This window comes from Rhipicephalus microplus, chromosome 6, assembly GCF_043290135.1.
Source record: "Rhipicephalus microplus isolate Deutch F79 chromosome 6, USDA_Rmic, whole genome shotgun sequence".
NCBI lineage: Eukaryota > Metazoa > Arthropoda > Arachnida > Ixodida > Ixodidae > Rhipicephalus > Rhipicephalus microplus.
This window is the reverse complement of record NC_134705.1, coordinates 84,740,095-84,764,638: the sequence shown is the minus strand read 5'-3', so window position 1 is coordinate 84,764,638 and position 24,544 is coordinate 84,740,095. Positions and strand designations below refer to the sequence as shown.

At 56.2% G+C, this 24,544-nt stretch overlaps 2 non-coding genes and 1 pseudogene across 2 annotated transcripts; all 3 read right to left on the bottom strand.

Annotated features, from left to right (window-relative positions):
• Window positions 1–7,270: 7,270 nt before the first annotated feature.
• LOC142766357 (U2 spliceosomal RNA) lies at window positions 7,271–7,449 on the bottom strand (annotated as a pseudogene).
• A 7,876-nt stretch (window positions 7,450–15,325) lies between these two features.
• Window positions 15,326–15,516, bottom strand: LOC142766438 (U2 spliceosomal RNA). The gene has a single exon (XR_012884526.1). It is a non-coding gene; the product is annotated as a U2 spliceosomal RNA (small nuclear RNA).
• A 2,407-nt stretch (window positions 15,517–17,923) lies between these two features.
• On the bottom strand, window positions 17,924–18,112 carry LOC142766544 (U2 spliceosomal RNA). The gene has a single exon (XR_012884580.1). It is a non-coding gene; the product is annotated as a U2 spliceosomal RNA (small nuclear RNA).
• Between the last annotated feature and the right edge of the window lie 6,432 nt (window positions 18,113–24,544).

Sequence of the window (24,544 nt, the reverse complement as noted above, 5' to 3'; positions counted from 1 at the left end):
TGGAGCTGGTTGGCTGTGAGGGTCTCGATCAGTCTGGCTGGCGGGTCTGAGTCTATCTCGCAGCCAGGGGCTTCGCGGGTGAGCATACGCATTGTCGCCTCTGCCGCCCTGTAGAAGGGGGAGGGAGACTCAGCGAACGGACCGCGGTAACTGCCTGCGTCCAGCCAGCTGTTACGCACGCTTGCCCAATAAAGAAGCAGGTTCCTGCCGGCATACGCGCTTGCCTTCGCCAGGGTTCGGGCAGTCTTAAGAGCCAGGATTTTGCCCGTGGTCTGTGCGTGGGGAAGCCCGAGACCACCATCGCATGGAGAGAGCTGCAAAAGGTGACGCCTGACGGGTGGGGGCTTGCCTTCCCACATGAACGCGGTGATGCCCTTGTTAAGGGCGCTGGCGATTCTTGAGGGCATGACGGCGATGCGGGAAACGTGGGAGGCGAGGGCGCACACGCTCGTCTTAACCGCAATGGCCTTATCTCGCAACGTGAGCTCGTGGAGTTTGGCTCGCTCTATGAAGAGCTGTGCCCTGCTCAGTACTCTCGACCACGTGGATGCCGCCACGCCCTCGCAGGTGAACAGGACCCCCAGCACCTTCACCGTCGATACTGCCACAATCGGCTCGACGACCTCGGCAGGAAAAGGGCCGAAGAGTAAAGCCTTGCTCTTCGCTTCGTTTAGTGCTGCTCCAGATACCGCTGCGTAGGCGCTAAATACCTGGCGGAATCGGGCGAGGCTGCGTGCGTCTCTCAGGAAGAGAGAGATATCGTCTGCGAAGGCAAGGACTTTAAGCTCCTCCTGGCGTGTTAGAGGCAGGCCCTTAATGAGGCCGTCACAGGCGACCGAGGTGATCAGTGGCTCGATCGAGCAGACGAATAGGGTTGGGCCTAGGGGGCACCCTTGCCTGATCCCTCTAGTGTAAGCAAAGGGGGTCGTCGTGGTGCCGTTAACCACTACGCAGCACTGCAGATCCGTGTATATCAACGCTATGACTTCGACAAAGTCTGGCGGGAGGCCAAACTCGCGTAGCACGTCCAGCAGGTACGAGTGTCTCACCCTGTCAAAAGCCTTCGCCTGATCGAGGGACAGGAAGGCCCCCGCGATGCGTTTGCAGGAGGCGAACTCGAATACATCTCTTGTCAGGGTGAGATTGGCGTACATTGAGCGCCCTGGGACGGCGCAGGACTGGTGCGGGGCGATCATGTCAGGCAGGAAGATCTTCAGCCTTGAGTTCAAGATGGACGCCACGATCTTGTAGTCCACATTTAGCAGAGTGATCGGGCGCCATGATGACGGGTCGTTTGAGGGCGCGCCGTCTTTCAGGATCAGGACGATGCGCCCCGCACCGAAGGAGGCTGGCTTGGCACGCTTCCCAATTACCATGTTGACGACCTTGAGAAGAGGGTAGCCCAGGACATCAAAAAAAGTCATATAGAACCCCGCCGTCAGGCCGTCAGTGCCCGGTGCCGCGTTGGGAGGCATCGACGCGACTGCCCGGCGGACTTCGTCAAGCGAGGCCGGGGCGCACAGGGTCACACACTCGTCAGCTTCCAAACGTTGCAGCTTCCGGCATAGGTCTCTAATAAGGGCCGGGTCTGGGTGCGATTCCGCCGGGTCAGGTTCGCTGAAAGCTAGCCTGAAGTGGTCGAAAAACGCGGCCTCTATTTCAGCTGGGTCTGACGTAGTTGTGCCATCAGGGCGGAGAGCTTCCGTGATGCGCACGGACCCATTCCCGTTGATCTCGCGTAGGTCAACCTCCGGCAGGTCTCCCGAGACGGCGCGTGCTCTACGGGCTTCCCGGGCGGACGTTCTGAGAATTCGGTCGTGCTGGACCTGAAGCGAGTGAAGGTAGTCACGGGTGCACGCAGTAAGGGCGTCGGCGCTTTGAACGATGCGCATTCTTCGTAGAATTTCGTTCAAGCGGGCTGTGTTGCGTTTTTTCCTTGCGCTACCTTCCTGCTGCAGGAGGTCCCTCCACGTCGACTTCAGGTCGTCCCATGCCTCTGGGGACTCGCAGGGGGAAGCTATGATTGATGCCTCCAGACGGGCCTTCAAGCTGCTGACGCTTTCGTTATCTACAAGGATCGCCGGGTCGAGGCGCCAAGCGGTGTCCCGCCGTCGAGGTCCCGGCTGCACCCTCACAGTTATAACCACCGGGGCGTGGTCCGACAATTTCTCCAGGCTGGCCGGTAACGCAATTACCTCGCACGAGGCAAGCGAAGGGAGCAATGCGTCGGGAAGGTATATACGGTCCAGCCGGCTACCCGTGACTCTCGAGGTCCTCGTCGGCACGAAGACGTACCCGTGAAGGTGAACCCAGGCGTCCGACAGCTTGAGGTGGCGTAGGATCTTTGTTAGCTCCCTAGCGTGGTATGCTGAGCCGCCTCGCCCTGGGCCCCTGATGTCCCTCGTAGTGTCGATGACGCAGTTGAAGTCACCGAGGACTACGTGGGGAAGGGGTTCGAGCAGGTAATCGTGCAATTCCCGGAAGAAGCGGTTCGTATCATTGCGCGTCACGGGAGCGTAGAGGTTGACAACGCGGAGCTTCCGTCCATCGATGAAAATGTCAAGGAGGAGGATGCGTCCGTCAGCTCCAAAGGTACAATGCGCCTTTTCCCGGCAACGGCCCGAAACGAAAACGACGCCGACGCCACACGCCTTTGCATTCGTTAAAGAAAATAACCCCTCCACCTGGCAAGTGCGGCGGAATCGGGTGACGTCAAGCGGGGTCCGAAAATTCGCTTCTTGAATAAACAGCAGGTCGATGCCCTGGGATTTCGCGTACGTAATCACCGTGCTCTGCTTGACGCGGTCCCGAAAGCCGCGCACATTCCACGTGGCTATGCGGAGGGGGGGCATCGGTTATCGCGGCAGGGCACGAATCCAACAACAACGGAGCGGGTGAGGGAGCGAGCGCCAGCAGCTGCTCTGGAGAGGGGGGGCATTATCGACGAGAGCCGAGAGGAGGAGGAGAGGCGCGCCGAGAGGGGAGGTGTGGGGGGGCCAGACGGCTGGTGAGGGTGCGGCGCGGTGCAGCGCGTGCTCGGAACTTGAAGGCGATGGCTTAGGGGGCCGATGCCCCTTTGCCCCCGCTGCTCGAGTCGAATTTCTTTGTTTTTGCATGGGGCGGGGCGTCGCTGTCGCTGCTCCGTCCTTCAACCCCCGGTCGGCGCTGCTTTAGCTCCTTGCTGGCCGTTCTCTCTCGCATACCCTCCTTCTTATCTTCGCCGTGCCGTCGGCGTGAACGTGAGCGCGCGCGTTGCTCGTGGCCCGCGGGCTGGCCTGCTGTCGCATCTCTCTCCCGGCGTGGCGCTGTCAGCGCTGAGGAAAGTGCGTTGGAGTAGCTGGCGTCACGCTCGTCGGGAAGGAGGTAGAAGCCTCGGCTCACGATGGGCGCTTCTCCCCGGGCCGGGACTTGGGTTCCGTCCTCCAAGTCTTGGGTGGTTACGGGGGCGAGCACGTTGGCGGGAGTTGAGTGAGAGGAGGAGGAGTCCTCTCCTGTCTCGGTAGAAAGCTCCGCCTCTGTCTGCTCGGGCGTCGCAGGTTGGCTCTGGTCCCGCGCCGTCGGGGGGGCAGGCGAGGAGGGGGGGGCGAAAGCACCGGATCTGTGGCGGAGCCACTCGACTCTGTTCCCGAAGACGTGGTGGAGACGTCTTCTGTCCTCCCAGTTTGCTCTCCCTCGTTGGTGGATGAGGTCGCCGTACTGCTACTCCCAGTGGGCAGGTCGGTCTCAGTGTCATGGTCGCTGGGGAGGGACTCCCTTGCCGCCGTGCTGGGCTTAGGCTTCGGTGACAACACTTGTAACCGCGACTTCTGTTCTCCGGGCCTGGGGGATGACGGGCCACTGCCCCGAGTCGGGTGTGACGCGAGGTTCGAGACCGCGGAAAGCCCTCGGGCGGCTGACGCGTATGAGCGCCTCCTAAAACACTCCTTGGTCCCGTGGTGGCCGCCGCATCTCAAGCATTCGGCTTCGCACCCCTCTGTCTCGTGGCCAAAAGTGCCACAGCGTTTACAAAACGGGGTTTGGCACGCAGAGGCCATGTGTCCCGTCTCGCTACATCTCGCGCAAACCCGCCGCATGCCCCTGTACTCAAACATTACGCGGTGTCCGGCGACGGTCGCAAAGTTGGGGACTGGTTTTACCATTTCTATGCGCACAACACGCACGCCATTCAGTTTGTTTTGGCGATTTGCGACCGTCGCGAACGCCACGCTCTTCACCTTCCCGTACTGGGCTAGCGTATTAACCAGGGGGTCTTCGGGTAGATAGGCAGGGTAGCGGAACACATTGACAAACGTAATCGGGGGCCCCACTGCCTCCACTGCTACTTTTTCATCACGAACCATGAAACCTTCCTCTACCATTAATTTGGTGGCTTGAGCAGCAGTGCGCGTGCACACAAGAAATCTCGCCCCTCCCATATGCTGGAGGACATGCACACTATCTTCCCCCGCAGTATGCTCAACAGCATCAATTAGGTCATCAAAACAAAAATCACCGTCAGGCACATTGAAGAAAAAACAGTTCTCCCTCACCGGGAGGTTTGTTTGAGCAGCCATATTGGGCACTGGTGGACACGCAAGGGCGCGTGACTGGTGGGAACGCAGGAGTGCTGCGTACTAGTAGACGGGCTCAGCAGGCGCTGGGTCCGATATCGGGTAGCGAGGTGGTAGGCAACGGAACGGAGAGGACCGGGGCAGCAGGCAGGATCCGGGTCCGTGCGTCACCAGGCATGGGGCGGGGGTCGCCGAGCAGGAAGGCCCGGGACCGGAAGCCGGGGGCTGCAGGCTGGAACGGCAGCGCTCCGGGCGGCTGGATGACTCCTTTGCAGGGGGGGTCCGGGGGTCGACGTCGGCTTGACGTGACCCCGGGTCCGACTTGCGACTCGTGTGAAGAAACAGCTACCTCGACCTTTGATCTTAGCCAAAAGGCCGAGAAGCGATGCAATTCATTAGCACGTAATTAAAATCCATTCTTTCACACCTCGTACTTAGTTCTGGCCAAAAGCCGGGCAAACAGTAGCAAAGCAATTCCGACGTCCACCCATGCACAACCAGCATTGTGCACCGACAGCGGCAGCGCTGGCTTCACGGCATTGCTTTTATCCCCAGTCCGCTTGAAGTTTCTAGTTTCGCTTACAAACATGTTAAAACTGAAACCTTCTTTTTCCCAGAGGTCGAAGCCACGCGTGCTTGCTTGCATGCGTACTCTCTATGCGCCCATGACGTCACACCAAATGCTTGCTGGCGAACATTATCAGGCATGTCGCGAGGGATGCTACAGCATTTGTTTTAAAAACTGATGCATAGTGTACATGTCCAACTCGAGCACCAAAGTCTGGAAGGAAGGAAAAAAAAAAAAAATGACTGTGCAAAATGTGAATACGTCACCCATCCAACATGGCTTCTACGCCGGCTGCCCAAGCAACGCCTCTGCAACGACGCCCACAATCATCGGCAAAAAGGTGGTGCCTTTGGCTGCTTCAGCACGCTCAACATATGCCTTGCAAGTTCCGACGTGGCGGAACACCGCACCGAGGTCGACGAAGGTCCTGCCGTGAAAGGCAGACCCGGGAATGCGTGCGAAACGTCTACCGCGTGGGTTGTGAAGCCGGTGAATGAAGGATCATGTGGCAGAGGGTGACGGAACGTGAGTGTGCGACTTGACGCTGCGATGTCGTTCAAGCGTTCAACGGGCCGGCAGGTTCTGTCTGTCGTGGTCGAAAACGTCCGAGTTTTGCTGATTCCGAGGGGTAGGAGTGCTATGGTGGCGTGTACGAGGCGCTGGTGCGGCGCTCCGTCGATCGTGCCGGACGGACATGAGGCGGCCGAAGGCGGTCGTGAAGTGGTCGCGGAAATCAGTGGAGAAGTACTCGCCTGCGCTTTTCGTCGAAGACGCGCGACAGACGGTCTTCGGGAGACACGGGTGGTTGCACAAATGCGACCGTGCGTCAACGTGCAGCCATATTCGTGGATTATTTCGCCCCATTACGATAGCTTCGTCACTGCGCTCGCTGGTGTTGCTTGTTTTTGTTGACCTTCACTTGTGGCTCACACCCACTGTGGGGGATTGGCTGGTTTGTTGTTCTGCTTCTTCGACTTCTACATACTCGGCTTAGTGAAGCTGTGAGGAGTGACGAGTGGGTACGGAGGCAAAGCGCGCCCGGGGCGTGATCTCACGCGTCCTGGGGTCCACGTCGCTTCAGGTACGTGCGTGGTGCGTCCGAACGTCTAGTGCGCAATTTTCTTGGAACTTCCAGCAACTGGCAATTCCATTGAGGTGAGCGTGCGAGGATGTTCGTTGTAATTAACGAGAGCCAACGGTGGATGAGCTGGTATGAGATGGTGTTCAGAAATGAAGTGTTTGATCAACAAGGCGATGCCCGCCGTGGTGGTCTGATGGCCGTAAGGTACTCGGCTGCTGACCCGCAGGTGGTGGGATCGAATCCCGGCCGCGGCGGCTGCATTTCCCTGTGCTCAGATTAGGGTGCACGTGAAAGAACCCCAGGTGGTCGAAATTTTCCCATAATCATATGGTGGTTTTGGGACGTCAAACCCCAAAGGTCAGTGGACATAGGAAAAGCACATCGGGGCTTTGCCGCTCCACCGTACAGCAGGTGTGTGCGGAGTGGGTCCTGTGGCGTTCTTTGCGATTTTAATTTGTGATGGGGAATAGTGTAGATGCGTAGACGTGGCGAGAGCACGCGTCTTCAGGTTCAGACGCCGCGTGAAGATGTGAAATAAAAATGCCTTCGCTTGCCACTGCAACTGTAAACAGAAACACCAACCAAACCCCATTTTCTAGAGGCTTTTTTTATTTTTCGTTGCGAAACGGGTGAATTCGAAAAGCGGAAATAGCTTGGCACATACATACACACTTCTACACACATACATACATACACATCGCACATGCATACACATCGTATACACACTTCTAGCTTTCCTCCGAAACAGTAATGATAATTTCCTCAATAGTTTTATTAATATGAGTAGGAACGTTAAAAAAAATAAGAAACTTGAGTATGTACGTGTGAACATAACAAAATAAAAGAGACCCTCCATATATGAAATACACACGGAAACATTTATTTTCCCAGAGCAATCGTAAGTGTAAACACAGCTAGCGCACTCCCTGCACGCGAATACCGCGTCAGCCGGGGCGGCGTGCCGCCACCGTCTCGGACACTCGACGCACCCAAGCCGTTTACCCCGGTATCATGGGTAAATCCGAACACTCCTTCTATCATTGAATTTATTGTCGAACTCACCCCGCAGGGGGTGAGTGGGCCGATCCCGGAGGTAGTGCAATACCGGGCCAACCCGTGGCGGAGGTGAAGCAAGCTTCAAGCACTCCGCCGCATCACAAAAATAAGTTTAATATCTTGGATCCAAATAGGATCCGTATCAGATATTAAGCTGATAAGAACAGAGGTTTTCAAAAATGTTAGGAACATTTCTGACCGAAAAGGAAAAACTTGTTCTCATTTTTGTTCCTTCAACCAGAAAGGAAGAAGGTGGTGTATCGTGAACTGTGTATAGAGAAGGTGAAAATAGGAAATAGCAGGGGAGAAAAAGTGAAAGGGGCGTGTGTCGTGTAGTATCACCTCTTATTTTTGCGATGTCTTTGGGAGGGTGACTTTGTCAGCACGTGGCCCAGCGAGTGACAGTCACTTTATGGCCACGTGTGCGCAGTACACTTCCCGAGAAGCTGCAATGGTCTCGCTCACTGCAAGCTTCTTAAGTAACCGGAGATATCTCCGGCTGCAGAGTTTTTTGAAAACTCTGTCATTTGCCGGGTCCCAGGAGCCAAGCATGCCGACGACGACTGCTTCGATCGTGACTCTCTGGTAGCGGCGGAGCAAGAAGTCCCGAACTGGTTCGTATTTTCGTTCCTTTTCCAGTCGGGCTGCCTCGAGTGCTTTGAGCCGGTTGTCAAAGGGGCAGGTCACGTCCACGATGATCGCCTCTTCCCCCCTGGCGAGAGCGAGGTCGGGGCGAAGGTTGGTGGTACCAACCGCTCTGTTCTCATGCGTGACCGTGAACTTCTTGCTGGCGGCTTGTTTCACCCTCGCCACAATCTTGTTGTGACGACTGGTGTAGGCCATGCTGTGGCGCATGCAGTGACCCAGGACGTGTGGCAGCGTTTCCACTGCGTAACCGCACACACGGCACCGTTTGTCGGCGGAGGTGGTCCATGGGTTGGCTCCATTCACAGGTAGGAGGTTCAGGCGTGCCCTGTGAATGAAGCGCCAGTCGCAAAAGCGGGTGAATTTGCCGGAGCGCATGAAGTGGGAGCTGCTCGGGTCTGCGGCGACGCATTCCATTGCCTTCCCTTGATTGGGCATTTCTTGAAGGAAGCGATCGCGTGCCCGCATCATTCGGAAGCGCAGCGTTTTCACCACTTTTCGTCGTTTCTTTGACGTGAGAGTTTCCTCTCCGTCACACGTGATGCTGGTCCCCCCGTCCTCGAAAATTTCCCAGGTGACGTGTAGCCTGCGGGAAGCCTTCCGAGCCTCGGTCCAGACGGACTGCAGTTGTGTCGGCCGTGCCTGGAAAATGCCCTCCGTTTCGCCGCTGAGGTAGCAGGCGAGCTCCTCGTTGGTGGCCTGCCTGCGAATGCGCTTGGAGACAATTTTGGTTAGCGCTTCGAAGGCAAGTTCCCGGACCTCGAGATCGGCCGAGGTCAGAAGCTTGAAGGCGTTGTCCACGCGGCAGGCGTCACTTGTGTCTGCGGCGAGGGGGATTCCAGCTGCTCCGGCCGCTGCGCTGCCGTAGAGGTAGTTGTTTGCAGCGTTACCTGGAAGATAAAGAGTTTTCTTTATCAGGGGCCGGAGTGCGTCGTCTAGGCGGGCCCATTCCGCCTTGCCCACTTGTCCGCACCGCATGGCGAAGTTGAGTGCTGGAAAGACAAAAGTTTTCAGTGCATCAATTCGCTGCCATGGGGCAAGCATGGACTCGAGCAGGGTGCGGCCGACGGAGATTGCCTCATCGACCTTAGAGCGGTCTTGGAGAAGGCTGAACCCGACGGGGCGTCCTAGAAAAGATTGACTCTCGTAGTCACTGATGCGAGGGATCTCTTCTCCGTCGACGAAGAATTTCGTGTCCCTAGTGCCTACGGGAGTCCTACCAGAGAGGTGCAGGCTTCTGCACTTCTTGGGGTTCAGCCGAAGTCCCAGCTGGCCCGCGAGAGCCGCCACGACGTTGATGCGGTCCTGCAGTTTCTTGGGGCTGTCCGCCAAGGGGGTCAAATCATCGGCGTAAGCCAGCACATTGTGCTGCCTCTCACCTCCTTGGACCGCCCGAATGACTGGATCGAGCACCAAGTTGAAGAGCAGGCCGCTCAGTGGGCAGCCCTGTCTAATTCCGGCGGAGATTGTGACTGGGGCCGTTGTCCCAGCTTCGGCGACAATCCGGGTGGCGTTGTCTCGGTAGAGGTCTGCGATGATTGCGCAGAAGTCCTCTCCTGCACCTGCACCACGAAGAGAATCGATTAGTGCGTTGTGCGGAACTGAGCCAAATGCGTTGGCGAAGTCGAGAAAGGCCACGCAAAGGTTACCACCGCCGGCCCGCGCGGCGTCCAGGCGCTCCTGCAGCACGAAGTTGTGTTCAAACACGCCGTCGTGCGGCAGGAACCCCTTTTGACACCTCGAGAGCACGTCATGGTCACACACCCACTGCTGCATGCGGGAAGCTAGGCAACCCGCATACAGCTTGGAGATGGTGTTCCCAAGGGCAATGGGTCTCCAATTCGTGACCTCACTCGGATCACCCTTCTTGTGGATTAGGATGGTCCTCGTTTCCTTCCAGGCGTCGGGCACTTGCTTGAAATGGAGGCACACGTTGAATGCTGCGGATAGAAAGAGACCATCAGGATCATGTTCTTTCCAATGACGGTAGGTGATCCTGTCACTGCCGGGGGCCGTGTTTTCGCTTCTGCGAAGACGGGCCGCCACCTCGTCGCTGGTGAATCGGGCGAGGCAGATCTCTGTCATGTCGTCCGGGCGAGCCTTGTTAAGGAGCAGGTGGGTGTTCCCTTCCTTCGGCGCCCATGTTTCAGCAAAGTGTTGCTCCAGTTTGTCGAGCGGAATCTCGCAGAGTTTTGTTTCGCCCTGTACGATGACACGAACAGCCCGACGGCGGTTGCGACGATACAGGCTCTGTATCTGCTGGGCGTTGTTCGGGTTGGTCGGGACGCGGGGTTTTCCACCGGCAGGGTTGTCTGGAATTTTCGCCTCCCTCCTCACCGCCGATACGGCTTCCTTCAGGATGGAGAGGAAGTCGTCCCAGCGCTCAGCAGTGGCGGGCTCCCGAAGCAGTTGCCGGATTCGCTGGGTCTGCTCTGCGAGTACGCTTGTGTCGTCGATTGGCCCGGAGAGGGTGATCTCGCCGGGGTTCACTGTCTGTGGGGCGGGGTCCTGTGACTCGCCGCCTGCGTCGTCTATCGAAAGTCCCTCGGGTGATGTTGGGGGTGTGGGGGAGTCGACGCTGTGGCTGACACTCCTGGCTGATGGACTTGGTTGAGGGTTCCCTTGTGCCGTGTCCAAGCTGTGCTGCGGTGCTCCTTGTTGACTGGTCCTCTGAGTAGCGCGGGCTGTGTCTGGATCCTGCTGGAGACGGGACGAAAACCATGACCCTTCTGGTGGTGACTCCTCCTCACTGGTTGCTGATGGAATTGTCGCATCCCTGGAGCTCTGGCTTGGAGAGCAAGCTGTGCTGCCTAAGAGAGGAGGGAGAGGGGTAAGGGCCCGGTCCGGTGATGGTGGCCGGGAACGCCGTGGGTTGTCGTGGTCCGTGTCGCGGTGCGGTGACTCATGTTGCCTGGGACTCGGCGTGATGGAGGATGCATTTCCAACCTGTGAGAACAGAGAGGCACATGAAGACCTGCTCCTCGCTGTGGCGGCCTCGCTAGGCGTGGGCGATGGGGTGCCCGTAGTTGCCGAAACCCGGTCAGGGATTTCCTGCAAGTCACCTAGAAGGGGGGAGGAAGGTGTGAGTGCCAGCTCTGTTGGTGCTGGAGAGTCCGTCGTTGCGCTCAGTGTCGTGCTGTCCTCGCTTGGTGATGATCCCGTTGACGTCGTTGAGTTGGAGCTCTGTGACGATCGAAGGGTCATTGTCCGTGTGGCTTGGTTGCCGGCAGCAGCGCGGGGGGGTCGGCCAGTCGGAGTTGCAGTAGGTGCCGCCCTCGAAGTCCTTGAAGTCGTTGGTCCCTCGTTCATGTGCTGTGCTTCCTGTCTTTTGTGTTTGCGCATGTGGTTGTCCAGTCCCTTCCTTGTTGTCATGGTGGCAGGGCATTGTGGACACTTGTGCCTGTTGAGGTCGAGGGGCGACAGCTCGTGTCTGCCTCTTGCGATGCAGGAGTGGAGTGTGGGATGCAGCCCAAGGCCGGTCGTGGAGCATAGGGTACAGGTGTATGCCACCTTTACTTTGAGCTCATGCTCATCTAGTAGATGCCGTACCAAGCTTTGTCGCCTGCTTGTCCAGCTGATCCCGGAGTACCGTACCCCACATTTGTCTATGGGGCAGGTGAAGCTGTGTGGGATTGGGAAAAAGACATCAAGGGTCTGTCCCTCCTTGCCTAGCTGGGGTTGGTTTTGGGCATCTCGCGGCCTCGGTGCAGTGGGCGTCCCGGTCTCCCCTGTATTCGGGGGACCTACCTCCTCGGACATCACCTACTGGTGGGCGAACACTTGTAAAGAAAACAGGATTATCACGGCCGGATGTACATCATTGTGAGAACACTTAGGCATCTTGAGAAAAAACACTTCAATAAAAGACGGCACTGTACACTTGAATGAGAAGTAGAAAGATGGAGAGGAGATAGAGAAAGAAGAGAAGGAAAAAAAAAAAAGGGTGGGGGTGGGGGGTGATCGTCAACCCATGTTTAAGTGTAGCTGACGACCTAAGACGAAGGGGAAGAAAAGGAGGGAGTGTGTGACCTCCTCCCCCTAGTCGGGGGAGAAGAGAGAAGAGGGGTGCGCTCGCCGAGAGAGGAAGAGGAAGAAAAAGAAAATGAAGAGAGAAAAAAAAACCACGGCGTGCGCACCAGTGAGAGTCGCGGGCTACCCGCTACATGGTGAGTGCAGCTGGCAGCCCCAAGAAGGCAGAGAGAGTACTGACCGCCTCAGCAGAGAGGAGGGTACCAGAAGGAATTAGTAAAGAAGACAGAGGAAAGAGAGCGAGTGAGAGAAGAGAAAAGAAAAAAAAAAGGGAAGGCAGGCGAACCCGGTTGAGCGTGCCCTCTACTGACACGTGTCACCAGAGGCGCTTCCGGAAAAAAAAAAAAAAAGGAGCGTGCAAGAGTAGAGAGAAAGTCGCCTGGCTACATTGTTAGTGTAGCTGGCAACAGTGGGAGCGGGAGGGGAGCCTTAGCGCGGGCCACGTGGACGGAAAGTAGAAGAGAGGAAAAAAAAAAAGAGGGAGAGAAAAGTGAAGAAAGAGGAGAGAGCGGAGACGCTGCTTCCACGTGGTCACCAGCGGCGCTCGCTGGTGTCCAGAGTAGAGGCGCGCTCCGAAAGAAAAAAAAAAAAAAAGGCGTGCAAGGAAGGCTTGCGCTATCTTACATCACTTGGGCAGATGATGCAAGGGCCGCTGAGCCAACTAATACACAAGAAAAAGGGTGCTTTTCAGACGGGAAGCTGCCGGCAAGGCCGGTTGGAGCAGCCCGTCTCGCCGAGCACGAGAACCCACCCCCCCAAAGGGGGGCGGAAAAGACAGGCAAAAAAGAAGTGTTTTAAAGAACTAGCATCTCACCAATGACCAGAGCCAGAAATCCAGGGCAGCAGGAACCAAGTGTCAGCAGGGGGGTCCAAGAATCCGCAGGCAGTCGTTGCTGGTCGCTCGAACAAGCTAAGAAGGCATGCACACAACAACAACACAAGAAGAGACAGAGAAAGACACCGCACTAACCGGGCGGGTGGTCGATTGCTTCTACAAAGAGCAGGAGTAGGATGGACAAGCCAACACTACACTTTGATCTTAGCCAAAAGGCCGAGAAGCGATGCAATTCATTAGCACGTAATTAAAATCCATTCTTTCACACCTCGTACTTAGTTCTGGCCAAAAGCCGGGCAAACAGTAGCAAAGCAATTCCGACGTCCACCCATGCACAACCAGCATTGTGCACCGACAGCGGCAGCGCTGGCTTCACGGCATTGCTTTTATCCCCAGTCCGCTTGAAGTTTCTAGTTTCGCTTACAAACATGTTAAAACTGAAACCTTCTTTTTCCCAGAGGTCGAAGCCACGCGTGCTTGCTTGCATGCGTACTCTCTATGCGCCCATGACGTCACACCAAATGCTTGCTGGCGAACATTATCAGGCATGTCGCGAGGGATGCTACAGCATTTGTTTTAAAAACTGATGCATAGTGTACATGTCCAACTCGAGCACCAAAGTCTGGAAGGAAGGAAAAAAAAAAAAAATGACTGTGCAAAATGTGAATACGTCACCCATCCAACATGGCTTCTACGCCGGCTGCCCAAGCAACGCCTCTGCAACGACGCCCACAATCATCGGCAAAAAGGTGGTGCCTTTGGCTGCTTCAGCACGCTCAACATATGCCTTGCAAGTTCCGACGTGGCGGAACACCGCACCGAGGTCGACGAAGGTCCTGCCGTGAAAGGCAGACCCGGGAATGCGTGCGAAACGTCTACCGCGTGGGTTGTGAAGCCGGTGAATGAAGGATCATGTGGCAGAGGGTGACGGAACGTGAGTGTGCGACTTGACGCTGCGATGTCGTTCAAGCGTTCAACGGGCCGGCAGGTTCTGTCTGTCGTGGTCGAAAACGTCCGAGTTTTGCTGATTCCGAGGGGTAGGAGTGCTATGGTGGCGTGTACGAGGCGCTGGTGCGGCGCTCCGTCGATCGTGCCGGACGGACATGAGGCGGCCGAAGGCGGTCGTGAAGTGGTCGCGGAAATCAGTGGAGAAGTACTCGCCTGCGCTTTTCGTCGAAGACGCGCGACAGACGGTCTTCGGGAGACACGGGTGGTTGCACAAATGCGACCGTGCGTCAACGTGCAGCCATATTCGTGGATTATTTCGCCCCATTACGATAGCTTCGTCACTGCGCTTGCTGGTGTTGCTTGTTTTTGTTGACCTTCACTTGTGGCTCACACCCACTGTGGGGGATTGGCTGGTTTGTTGTTCTGCTTCTTCGACTTCTACATACTCGGCTTAGTGAAGCTGTGAGGAGTGACGAGTGGGTACGGAGGCAAAGCGCGCCCGGGGCGTGATCTCACGCGTCCTGGGGTCCACGTCGCTTCAGGTACGTGCGTGGTGCGTCCGAACGTCTAGTGCGCAATTTTCTTGGAACTTCCAGCAACTGGCAATTCCATTGAGGTGAGCGTGCGAGGATGTTCGTTGTAATTAACGAGAGCCAACGGTGGATGAGCTGGTATGAGATGGTGTTCAGAAATGAAGTGTTTGATCAACAAGGCGATGCCCGCCGTGGTGGTCTGATGGCCGTAAGGTACTCGGCTGCTGACCCGCAGGTGGTGGGATCGAATCCCGGCCGCGGCGGCTGCATTTCCCTGTGCTCAGATTAGGGTGCACGTGAAAGAACCCCAGGTGGTCGAAATTTTCCCATAATCATATGGTGGTTTTGGGACGTCAAACCCCAAAGGTCAGTGGACATAGGAAAAGCACATCGGGGCTTTGCCGCTCCACCGTACAGCAGGTGTGTGCGGAGTGGGTCCTGTGGCGTTCTTTGCGATTTTAATTTGTGATGGGGAATAGTGTAGATGCGTAGACGTGGTGAGAGCACGCGTCTTCAGGTTCAGACGCCGCGTGAAGATGTGAAATAAAAATGCCTTCGCTTGCCACTGCAACTGTAAACAGAAACACCAACCAAACCCCATTTTCTAGAGGCTTTTTTTATTTTTCGTTGCGAAACGGGTGAATTCGAAAAGCGGAAATAGCTTGGCACATACATACACACTTCTACACACATACATACATACACATCGCACATGCATACACATCGTATACACACTTCTAGCTTTCCTCCGAAACAGTAATGATAATTTCCTCAATAGTTTTATTAATATGAGTAGGAACGTTAAAAAAAATAAGAAACTTGAGTATGTACGTGTGAACATAACAAAATAAAAGAGACCCTCCATATATGAAATACACACGGAAACATTTATTTTCCCAGAGCAATCGTAAGTGTAAACACAGCTAGCGCACTCCCTGCACGCGAATACCGCGTCAGCCGGGGCGGCGTGCCGCCACCGTCTCGGACACTCGACGCACCCAAGCCGTTTACCCCGGTATCATGGGTAAATCCGAACACTCCTTCTATCATTGAATTTATTGTCGAACTCACCCCGCAGGGGGTGAGTGGGCCGATCCCGGAGGTAGTGCAATACCGGGCCAACCCGTGGCGGAGGTGAAGCAAGCTTCAAGCACTCCGCCGCATCACAAAAATAAGTTTAATATCTTGGATCCAAATAGGATCCGTATCAGATATTAAGCTGATAAGAACAGATCTTAGCTTTGATCTTAGCCAAAAGGCCGAGAAGCTGATAAGAACAGACCTGATATTAAGCTGATAAGAACAGACCTACACTTTGATCTTAGCCAAAAGGCCGAGAAGCGATGCAATTCATTAGCACGTAATTAAAATCCATTCTTTCACACCTCGTACTTAGTTCTGGCCAAAAGCCGGGCAAACAGTAGCAAAGCAATTCCGACGTCCACCCATGCACAACCAGCATTGTGCACCGACAGCGGCAGCGCTGGCTTCACGGCATTGCTTTTATCCCCAGTCCGCTTGAAGTTTCTAGTTTCGCTTACAAACATGTTAAAACTGAAACCTTCTTTTTCCCAGAGGTCGAAGCCACGCGTGCTTGCTTGCATGCGTACTCTCTATGCGCCCATGACGTCACACCAAATGCTTGCTGGCGAACATTATCAGGCATGTCGCGAGGGATGCTACAGCATTTGTTTTAAAAACTGATGCATAGTGTACATGTCCAACTCGAGCACCAAAGTCTGGAAGGAAGGAAAAAAAAAAAAAATGACTGTGCAAAATGTGAATACGTCACCCATCCAACATGGCTTCTACGCCGGCTGCCCAAGCAACGCCTCTGCAACGACGCCCACAATCATCGGCAAAAAGGTGGTGCCTTTGGCTGCTTCAGCACGCTCAACATATGCCTTGCAAGTTCCGACGTGGCGGACCACCGCACCGAGGTCGACGAAGGTCCTGCCGTGAAAGGCAGACCCGGGAATGCGTGCGAAACGTCTACCGCGTGGGTTGTGAAGCCGGTGAATGAAGGATCATGTGGCAGAGGGTGACGGAACGTGAGTGTGCGACTTGACGCTGCGATGTCGTTCAAGCGTTCAACGGGCCGGCAGGTTCTGTCTGTCGTGGTCGAAAACGTCCGAGTTTTGCTGATTCCGAGGGGTAGGAGTGCTATGGTGGCGTGTACGAGGCGCTGGTGCGGCGCTCCGTCGATCGTGCCGGACGGACATGAGGCGGCCGAAGGCGGTCGTGAAGTGGTCGCGGAAATCAGTGGAGAAGTACTCGCCTGCGCTTTTCGTCGAAGACGCGCGACAGACGGTCTTCGGGAGACACGGGTGGTTGCACAAATGCGACCGTGCGTCAACGTGCAGCCATATTCGTGGATTATTTCGCCCCATTACGATAGCTTCGTCACTGCGCTCGCTGGTGTTGCTTGTTTTTGTTGACCTTCACTTGTGGCTCACACCCACTGTGGGGGATTGGCTGGTTTGTTGTTCTGCTTCTTCGACTTCTACATACTCGGCTTAGTGAAGCTGTGAGGAGTGACGAGTGGGTACGGAGGCAAAGCGCGCCCGGGGCGTGATCTCACGCGTCCTGGGGTCCACGTCGCTTCAGGTACGTGCGTGGTGCGTCCGAACGTCTAGTGCGCAATTTTCTTGGAACTTCCAGCAACTGGCAATTCCATTGAGGTGAGCGTGCGAGGATGTTCGTTGTAATTAACGAGAGCCAACGGTGGATGAGCTGGTATGAGATGGTGTTCAGAAATGAAGTGTTTGATCAACAAGGCGATGCCCGCCGTGGTGGTCTGATGGCCGTAAGGTACTCGGCTGCTGACCCGCAGGTGGTGGGATCGAATCCCGGCCGCGGCGGCTGCATTTCCCTGTGCTCAGATTAGGGTGCACGTGAAAGAACCCCAGGTGGTCGAAATTTTCCCATAATCATATGGTGGTTTTGGGACGTCAAACCCCAAAGGTCAGTGGACATAGGAAAAGCACATCGGGGCTTTGCCGCTCCACCGTACAGCAGGTGTGTGCGGAGTGGGTCCTGTGGCGTTCTTTGCGATTTTAATTTGTGATGGGGAATAGTGTAGATGCGTAGACGTGGCGAGAGCACGCGTCTTCAGGTTCAGACGCCGCGTGAAGATGTGAAATAAAAATGCCTTCGCTTGCCACTGCAACTGTAAACAGAAACACCAACCAAACCCCATTTTCTAGAGGCTTTTTTTATTTTTCGTTGCGAAACGGGTGAATTCGAAAAGCGGAAATAGCTTGGCACATACATACACACTTCTACACACATACATACATACACATCGCACATGCATACACATCGTATACACACTTCTAGCTTTCCTCCGAAACAGTAATGATAATTTCCTCAATAGTTTTATTAATATGAGTAGGAACGTTAAAAAAAATAAGAAACTTGAGTATGTACGTGTGAACATAACAAAATAAAAGAGACCCTCCATATATGAAATACACACGGAAACATTTATTTTCCCAGAGCAATCGTAAGTGTAAACACAGCTAGCGCACTCCCTGCACGCGAATACCGCGTCAGCCGGGGCGGCGTGCCGCCACCGTCTCGGACACTCGACGCACCCAAGCCGTTTACCCCGGTATCATGGGTAAATCCGAACACTCCTTCTATCATTGAATTTATTGTCGAACTCACCCCGCAGGGGGTGAGTGGGCCGATCCCGGAGGTAGTGCAATACCGGGCCAACCCGTGGCGGAGGTGAAGCAAGCTTCAAGCACTCCGCCGCATCACAAAAATAAGTTTAATATCTTGGATCCAAATAGGATCCGTATCAGATATTAAGCTGATAAGAACAGATACTACACAAAGAGAAGTTTATTGAACTTCAGACAAAAACAGGTACATTGATATGCATATACAGTTTCGAAAACACGTTATATGTACACAGGTGCACATTTACATGAAGAGATTACAAATGTGATGCGTAGCCTATGTACATCGTTACACTCATGAATGTCAGTTATTTGGGGAAAAAAAACACCTTTGAACCGGTGTGTTTAACATAAGTGATATACAGAGTGATATACAGAGTGGTGGGGGGGGGGGGTAGGGGAAGGCGCGATATCTATATACATATGTACATGCGTGATGACATTAACAAGCATCAAAATATATGAAAGTACAAAAATAGAATTCTCAGCGTATATACTCATACACTTAACGAATATTTGTGACAGAAACAGGTGGGGGGGTTATTTACATATATACAATGAACAGCGACGCCTTGATGCCTACGAGGGGCGCCAGCGGCACTACACAATATCAAGACAGGTTCGTCACCAGGGTAAAAAACTTCATGATCACGGGTGTGTCTGGGGAGAGGGGCGAGGGGGGGTCACCATGGTCGGTAGCCACATATGTGTCGCTCTTGAGTTGAGCGACGCCCAAAACCGTGTGGGGTTAGTGGTTCACAATCGGAGCGACCAGTTTGCCTTCTCTCAAAAAGTAGAATTTCGTGTGCCAGCGGCGGAGAAACATCTCCTCTCCGCTGGCCTCGAGTTCCTGGGAGAGGAGCTCCCACACCAGCCTTCTTATACGTGCGACGGCAGGTGGCGCCGCCCGAACTGGCTGTCGCCGCGCTTCCGCGAGCGAGCGACGTTGCCACACTACAAAAAGAGTGCAGGCGGTCACAAGCCGTGCAAACGCCCCTTTGTTGCGTTTATGTCCTGGTGGGGGGCGGATCCCAAAGCAATGCGCCACCATACGCCAGACAGGCCGCGCGGACAAACATTCAAGCAAGGCGTGCTTTTGTGTTTCCGACTCCCGGCAGTTTGGGCAGCGGTCGTCGGGCACAATGCCTAGCCTCTTTAAGCGGTGTCTAGTGGGGAGGACCTCCCACGCCTTCTTCCAAAGAAAATCCTGAATTTCGCAGGGTAGCAGGGAATGCAACAGGGAAAGGTCGCGCCTAGCTTGCTCCGCTCGTCGCCGGTCCTCGTCGCTCAGCTGGGCTGCCGTAAGTGCCTCCACTATGCGGGCCGGGTGCTCCGCGTCGGGGTCACAATTCGGCACTTCCTTGCGCAGCATGCGTGCCGTCGCTGCTGCTACCTTGTAAAAGGGCGAGGGCGATTCGGCGTGCGGGCCGGAGTGTTGACCGGCATCCAGCCAACTGTTTGACGGGCCGCTCCAATATAGCAGCAGGCCTCTCCCGACGTAGTCGCCTGCTTGCGCCACCTTGCGAAGCGTCTTCAAGGCGAGCACTTTGCTCGAGGTGAGCGCGTGCGGAAGGCCTAGTCCTCCCTGCTTAACCTCCAGCTGGAGGAGGGCTCGTTTGACAGGGGGTGGTGTCCTGCCCCACAGCAGTTCATTGGCTAACATGGCGAGTCGAGTGGCAACCCGCGCCGGCATGACCGTCACCCTGCTCACGTAGGAGGCCAAGGCCAGGACGCTTGTCTTCATTGCAACAGCCTTCTCACGCAGGCTCAAGTTGAGCGGTTTTGCACGCTCTGTGAGCTGCGCAGCCCTGTCTATGACGCGCGCCCATGTTGAAGTGTCGACGCCTTCCCGGGTAAAATAGACGCCGAGGACCTTGACCGTGCTGACCGGTTCTATGTCGCCCAGCGCTTCAGGAGGAAACGGGCCGAAGAGCAGTGCTCGGCTCTTCCTCTCATTTAGCTCGGCTCCTGACGCCTCACCGTACAGCTTGAATACACAGCGGAAGCGGTCGAGGCTTCGCGCGTCCTTGATGAAGAGAGATATGTCGTCGGCAAACGCCAGGACTCTTAACTCTTCGGTACCGGTCATTGGCAGGCCTCGGATGCACTCGTCGCTGGCCAAGGTTGTCAGCAGGGGCTCGATCGAGAGTGCGAACAGCGTTGGGCCCAAGGGGCACCCTTGCCTAATGCCTCTCGTGTACCGAAAAAAGGCCGTCGTCCTGCCGTTCACCGCGACGCAGCTGCGCAGGTCAGAGTACAGGAGCTTGATGACAGTCACCAACTCCTGCGGGAGCCCGAACCGGCGAAGCACTTCAAAGAGGTACGTGTGCCTAACCCTGTCAAAGGCCTTGGCTTGGTCGAGGGACAGGAAGGCACCCGTGACTCTCTTTAGGGCCGCGTATTCGAAAACGTCTCTAGTGGCCGTAAGATTGGCGAACATAGATCGGCCAGGCACGGCACAGGCCTGGTGGGGGCCTATCAGATCTGGCAGGAAGGTCCTCAGTCTGGTGTTAAGTATGGACGCCACGATCTTGTAGTCTACATTAAGTAGGGAGATCGGGCGCCATGATGACAGTTCACATGGAGGTGCACCGTCCTTGAGGATAAGGGCGATGCGCCCCGCGCTGAAAGAGTCGGGTTTTATGTGCTGCTGAAAGACGAAGTTAACCATGGCCAGGAGCGGGGCACACAGAACATCGAAAAAGGTCATGTAGAAACTGGCCGTGAGGCCGTCAGTACCAGGAGCCGAGTTCGGCGGCATGGCTCGGATGGCTGTGCGGAGTTCCTCCTCCGTTGCTGCGCCACACAAGACTGTGCACTCGTCTTCGGCGAGTCGGGGCAGGTGCGCACACAGACTGTCCATGAGAGTTGCCTCTGGAAAAGGGCCGCATGATTCCGGCTCGTGGAAGACGGTCTCAAAGTAGTTTCGAAACACCGTTTCGATCTCGGCGGGGTCTGAAGTGAGGCTGCCATCAGGACGTTGCACCTCTACTATTCGCAGGGAGCCGTTTCCACGTGCTTCAGTTAAAGCTGGTCCCGCTGGTTCCCCCACAGGGGTCCTTTGTTCGCGTGGGTTGCGCGCGTATTCCCGGAAGAGGCGATCGTGCTGAACTTGAAGCGAGTGGAGGTAGTCGCGCGTGCATGCCGTGAGGTTGTCCGCGCTCTGTACTATCCGCATGCGGCGGAGTATCTCGTTCATTTGTCTTGTGATGCGCTTCTTCCTCAGGCTGCCTTCTTCTTGCAGGAATGCTCTCCATCTCGCTTTCAAGTCGTCCCATACAGCCGGGCTAGTGCAGGGGGTAGCCTCAATCGTCTCCTCCAAATACGCGGATATTCTCGGAGCACTCGTGCGGTCTTGGATGAGTGCCGGATCGAGGCGCCAGGCTTCATTTCTCTGGTGATGGCCAGGTGTCCCCCTCACCGTTGTTACCAACGGGAGATGATCCGTTCTGTCCGAGAGCCCTTCGGGGAGGGCGAGGACTTCGCACGCCATGATGGATTGGACAAGGCGTTCGGGGACGTAGGCTCGGTCGAGTCTGCTGGCCGTGGTCCGCGAGGTCCGAGTGGGGACGAACTCGTTGCCGTGTGCGTGTACCCATGCGTCCGTGAGCCGCAGGTGCCGGAGGATCTTCACCAGCTCTTTGGCATGGTAGGTCGAGCCCCCTTGGCCTGGGCCCCGGATGTCTCTTGTGGAGTCCACGACACAGTTAAAGTCTCCGAGAACGACATAAGGGACGGGCTCCAGCAGGTGGCCGTGCAGCTCCTTGAAATAGGTATTTGTGTCCGATCTGGTCACCGGCGCATAAACGTTCACGAAGCGCACCTTGGACCCGTCGACGAAAACGTCGAGCACAAGCGTGCGCCCATTCGCTCCAAAAACACAATGCGACTTTCGCCGGAACCTGTCCGTGACGAACACGACACCAACGCCGCAAGCCCTCGCGAATGTTAAAGAAAAAAAGCCGTCAACTTGGCAGTTGCGCCTGAATAAGGTAACATCAAGCGGGGAGCGGAAGTTGGTCTCCTGCAGAAAGAGGAGGTCGATGCCCTTACTTCGGGCGAACGTCACTACAGCGGTCTGTTTGTTCCTGTCGCGAAAGCCGCGAATGTTTAATGTGGCGAACCGCAGCGTGGCCATGATCCGTCAGTTGGAGCGCGGTGTCTCGCTTGGGGCGAGAAGGAATGCTGAAGGGCGAGATAACACGGCGGGCTGTGCATCAGCGGAGCGCGGGTGAGGAGGAGCGAGGAGGATGCTGCGCCATGGGGGAGAGGGCCCAGCCAGGTGAGAGTGGGACAACGGAGGGTGGGGGAGTGGGCGAGCGGAGTGCGAGGCGAGGCGGGAGAGGAGGAAGGTGGCGAAGCCCTCGGGACAGGCGCGCCGCTTCGTTCTGCGCGTAGCCTTCTCAGGACTTGGGCGGGGGATCCCGTTTGCCCCCACCCGCTTGCTCAAGCTTCTGGGACTTCGCGTGGGGCGGGGCGTCACTGTCACTGCTTTGCCCTACCAGTTTTGATCTGCGCTGCCGGGCGTCCTTGCTAGCGGTCCTCTCGTCTACGTCGCGCTTGTCGTCGCCAGGGCGTCTTCGCGAGCGTGAGCGTGACCGCTGCTCGAGGCCGTGGGGCGACTGGCCCGTCCTCACTTCAGACTTCCGGCTTAACCGTGCCGTTGGGGCGGGGGAGGAACAAGTCGGGGTGGGGTTCTTGCGCTCGCCATCCTCAGGTAGCACGTAGTACCCTTTGCTCTTGATGGGGAGTTCGTCCTGTGCGGGGTCTCGGGGATGGGCCTCCAGGTCTTCGGAGGTAACTAGTGCTAGCACGTTGGCCGGCGTTGGCGGGATGGAGGAGAGGGCCCTTCCCTGTTCAATGACGTCATCGGCAGGCGCCTTTTTTACCGGTGACGAAATTGCGTGGCTCACTTGGTCCGACAGGGGTGCCAGCGGTGAAGGGGGGGCGGACTGCGCGGAAGCAGTATCCGAGAAGCTGGCCTCTGTTTCGGAAGGGGCGGTGGTAACCTCCTCGCTCGTCTCGCTCTTCTCTCTCTCGCTGGCAGGTGAATCCGCCTCGCTGCTGGTAGTAGGCGAGTCTGTGTTTGTGGTGTCGTCGCTTCGCTCCCTTACTGCCATGCTGGGCTTGGACTTAGGCGCAAGCACCTGAAGTCGCGATTGTGGCTTTTCTGACCGGGGCGATAAAGAGCCGCTAGGTGGGGCTAGGTCAGAGGCGTGGTCGGAAGTCGAGGGGAAACCGCGGGCGGCCGACGCGTAAGATCGCCTTCTAAAACACTCCCTCGTCCCGTGGTGACCCCCACAACGCTTACATTCACTAGTACAGCCCTCGGTGTCATGGCCAAAAGTTCCGCACCGTTTACAAAAAGGAGCGGAGCATGCCGTCGCCATGTGGCCCACTTCGCCGCATCGTGCGCAAACTCGCCTCATGCCGCGATACTCGAACATTACGCGGTGCCCAGCGATGGTCGCAAAGTTTGGCACCGGTTTGCTCATTTCGATCTTAATTACCCTTACACCGTTGAGCTTGTTTTGGCGAGTGGCCACAGCGGCAAACGATATGCCCCTCACTTTGCCATACTGAGCTAGGGCGTTGCTAAGTACCTCGTCAGACAAGTAGGCGGGGTACCGGTAGGCATTTACGTACGTGACCGGCGGCCCTACGGCCTCAACCGGTACGTTTTCGCCATTAACACGGAAGCCTTCCGCCACCATTAACCTTGTCGCCTGACTGGCGTTGCGCGTACAGACGAGGAACCTAGCCCCGCCCATGTGCTGCAGAACAAATACACTGTCATCCCCAGACACTAGTTCTATCGCGTCGATTAGGTCATCTATCGATACGTCGCCTTCGGGCGCCGTGAACATGAAGCAATTCTCCCTCACCGGGAGGTCAGACGTTGACGCCATTCTGGTGAGCGTTGCCGCTGGCTGCCAGGAAGGCGTGGCTAGTTGAAACTGGTATCGTGCAGGCTAGCTGCACACTGGTAGAACTGCGGCTCAGCCGAGGCGGGTGCCGCACGGATACAGGAGGCGCCGGGTGGGTAGCAGGAGGACTCCGGGACGGCAGGCGTAGACCGGGGGCCTTGCTTCACCAGGCATGGGATGGGTGGGCGCCGGACAGGGAGGTCCGAGGCTCGGGGCGGCGGTCGCACGTGCAGGACGGCGATGCCGCGTAAACTAACTTTGGCGACTTGAACCCCGGGGTCGACGTCGGCGGGACGTGACCCTGGGTCTCGCGCGAGGCGCAAAGAAACGGCTAGCTCGACAATTGGTCTAGCCAAAAGGCCGAGAAGCGATGCAATTCATTAGCACGTAATTAAAATCCATTCTTTCACACCTCGTACTTAGTTCTGGCCAAAAGCCGGGCAAACAGTAGCAAAGCAATTCCGACGTCCACCCATGCACAACCAGCATTGTGCACCGACAGCGGCAGCGCTGGCTTCACGGCATTGCTTTTATCCCCAGTCCGCTTGAAGTTTCTAGTTTCGCTTACAAACATGTTAAAACTGAAACCTTCTTTTTCCCAGAGGTCGAAGCCACGCGTGCTTGCTTGCATGCGTACTCTCTATGCGCCCATGACGTCACACCAAATGCTTGCTGGCGAACATTAT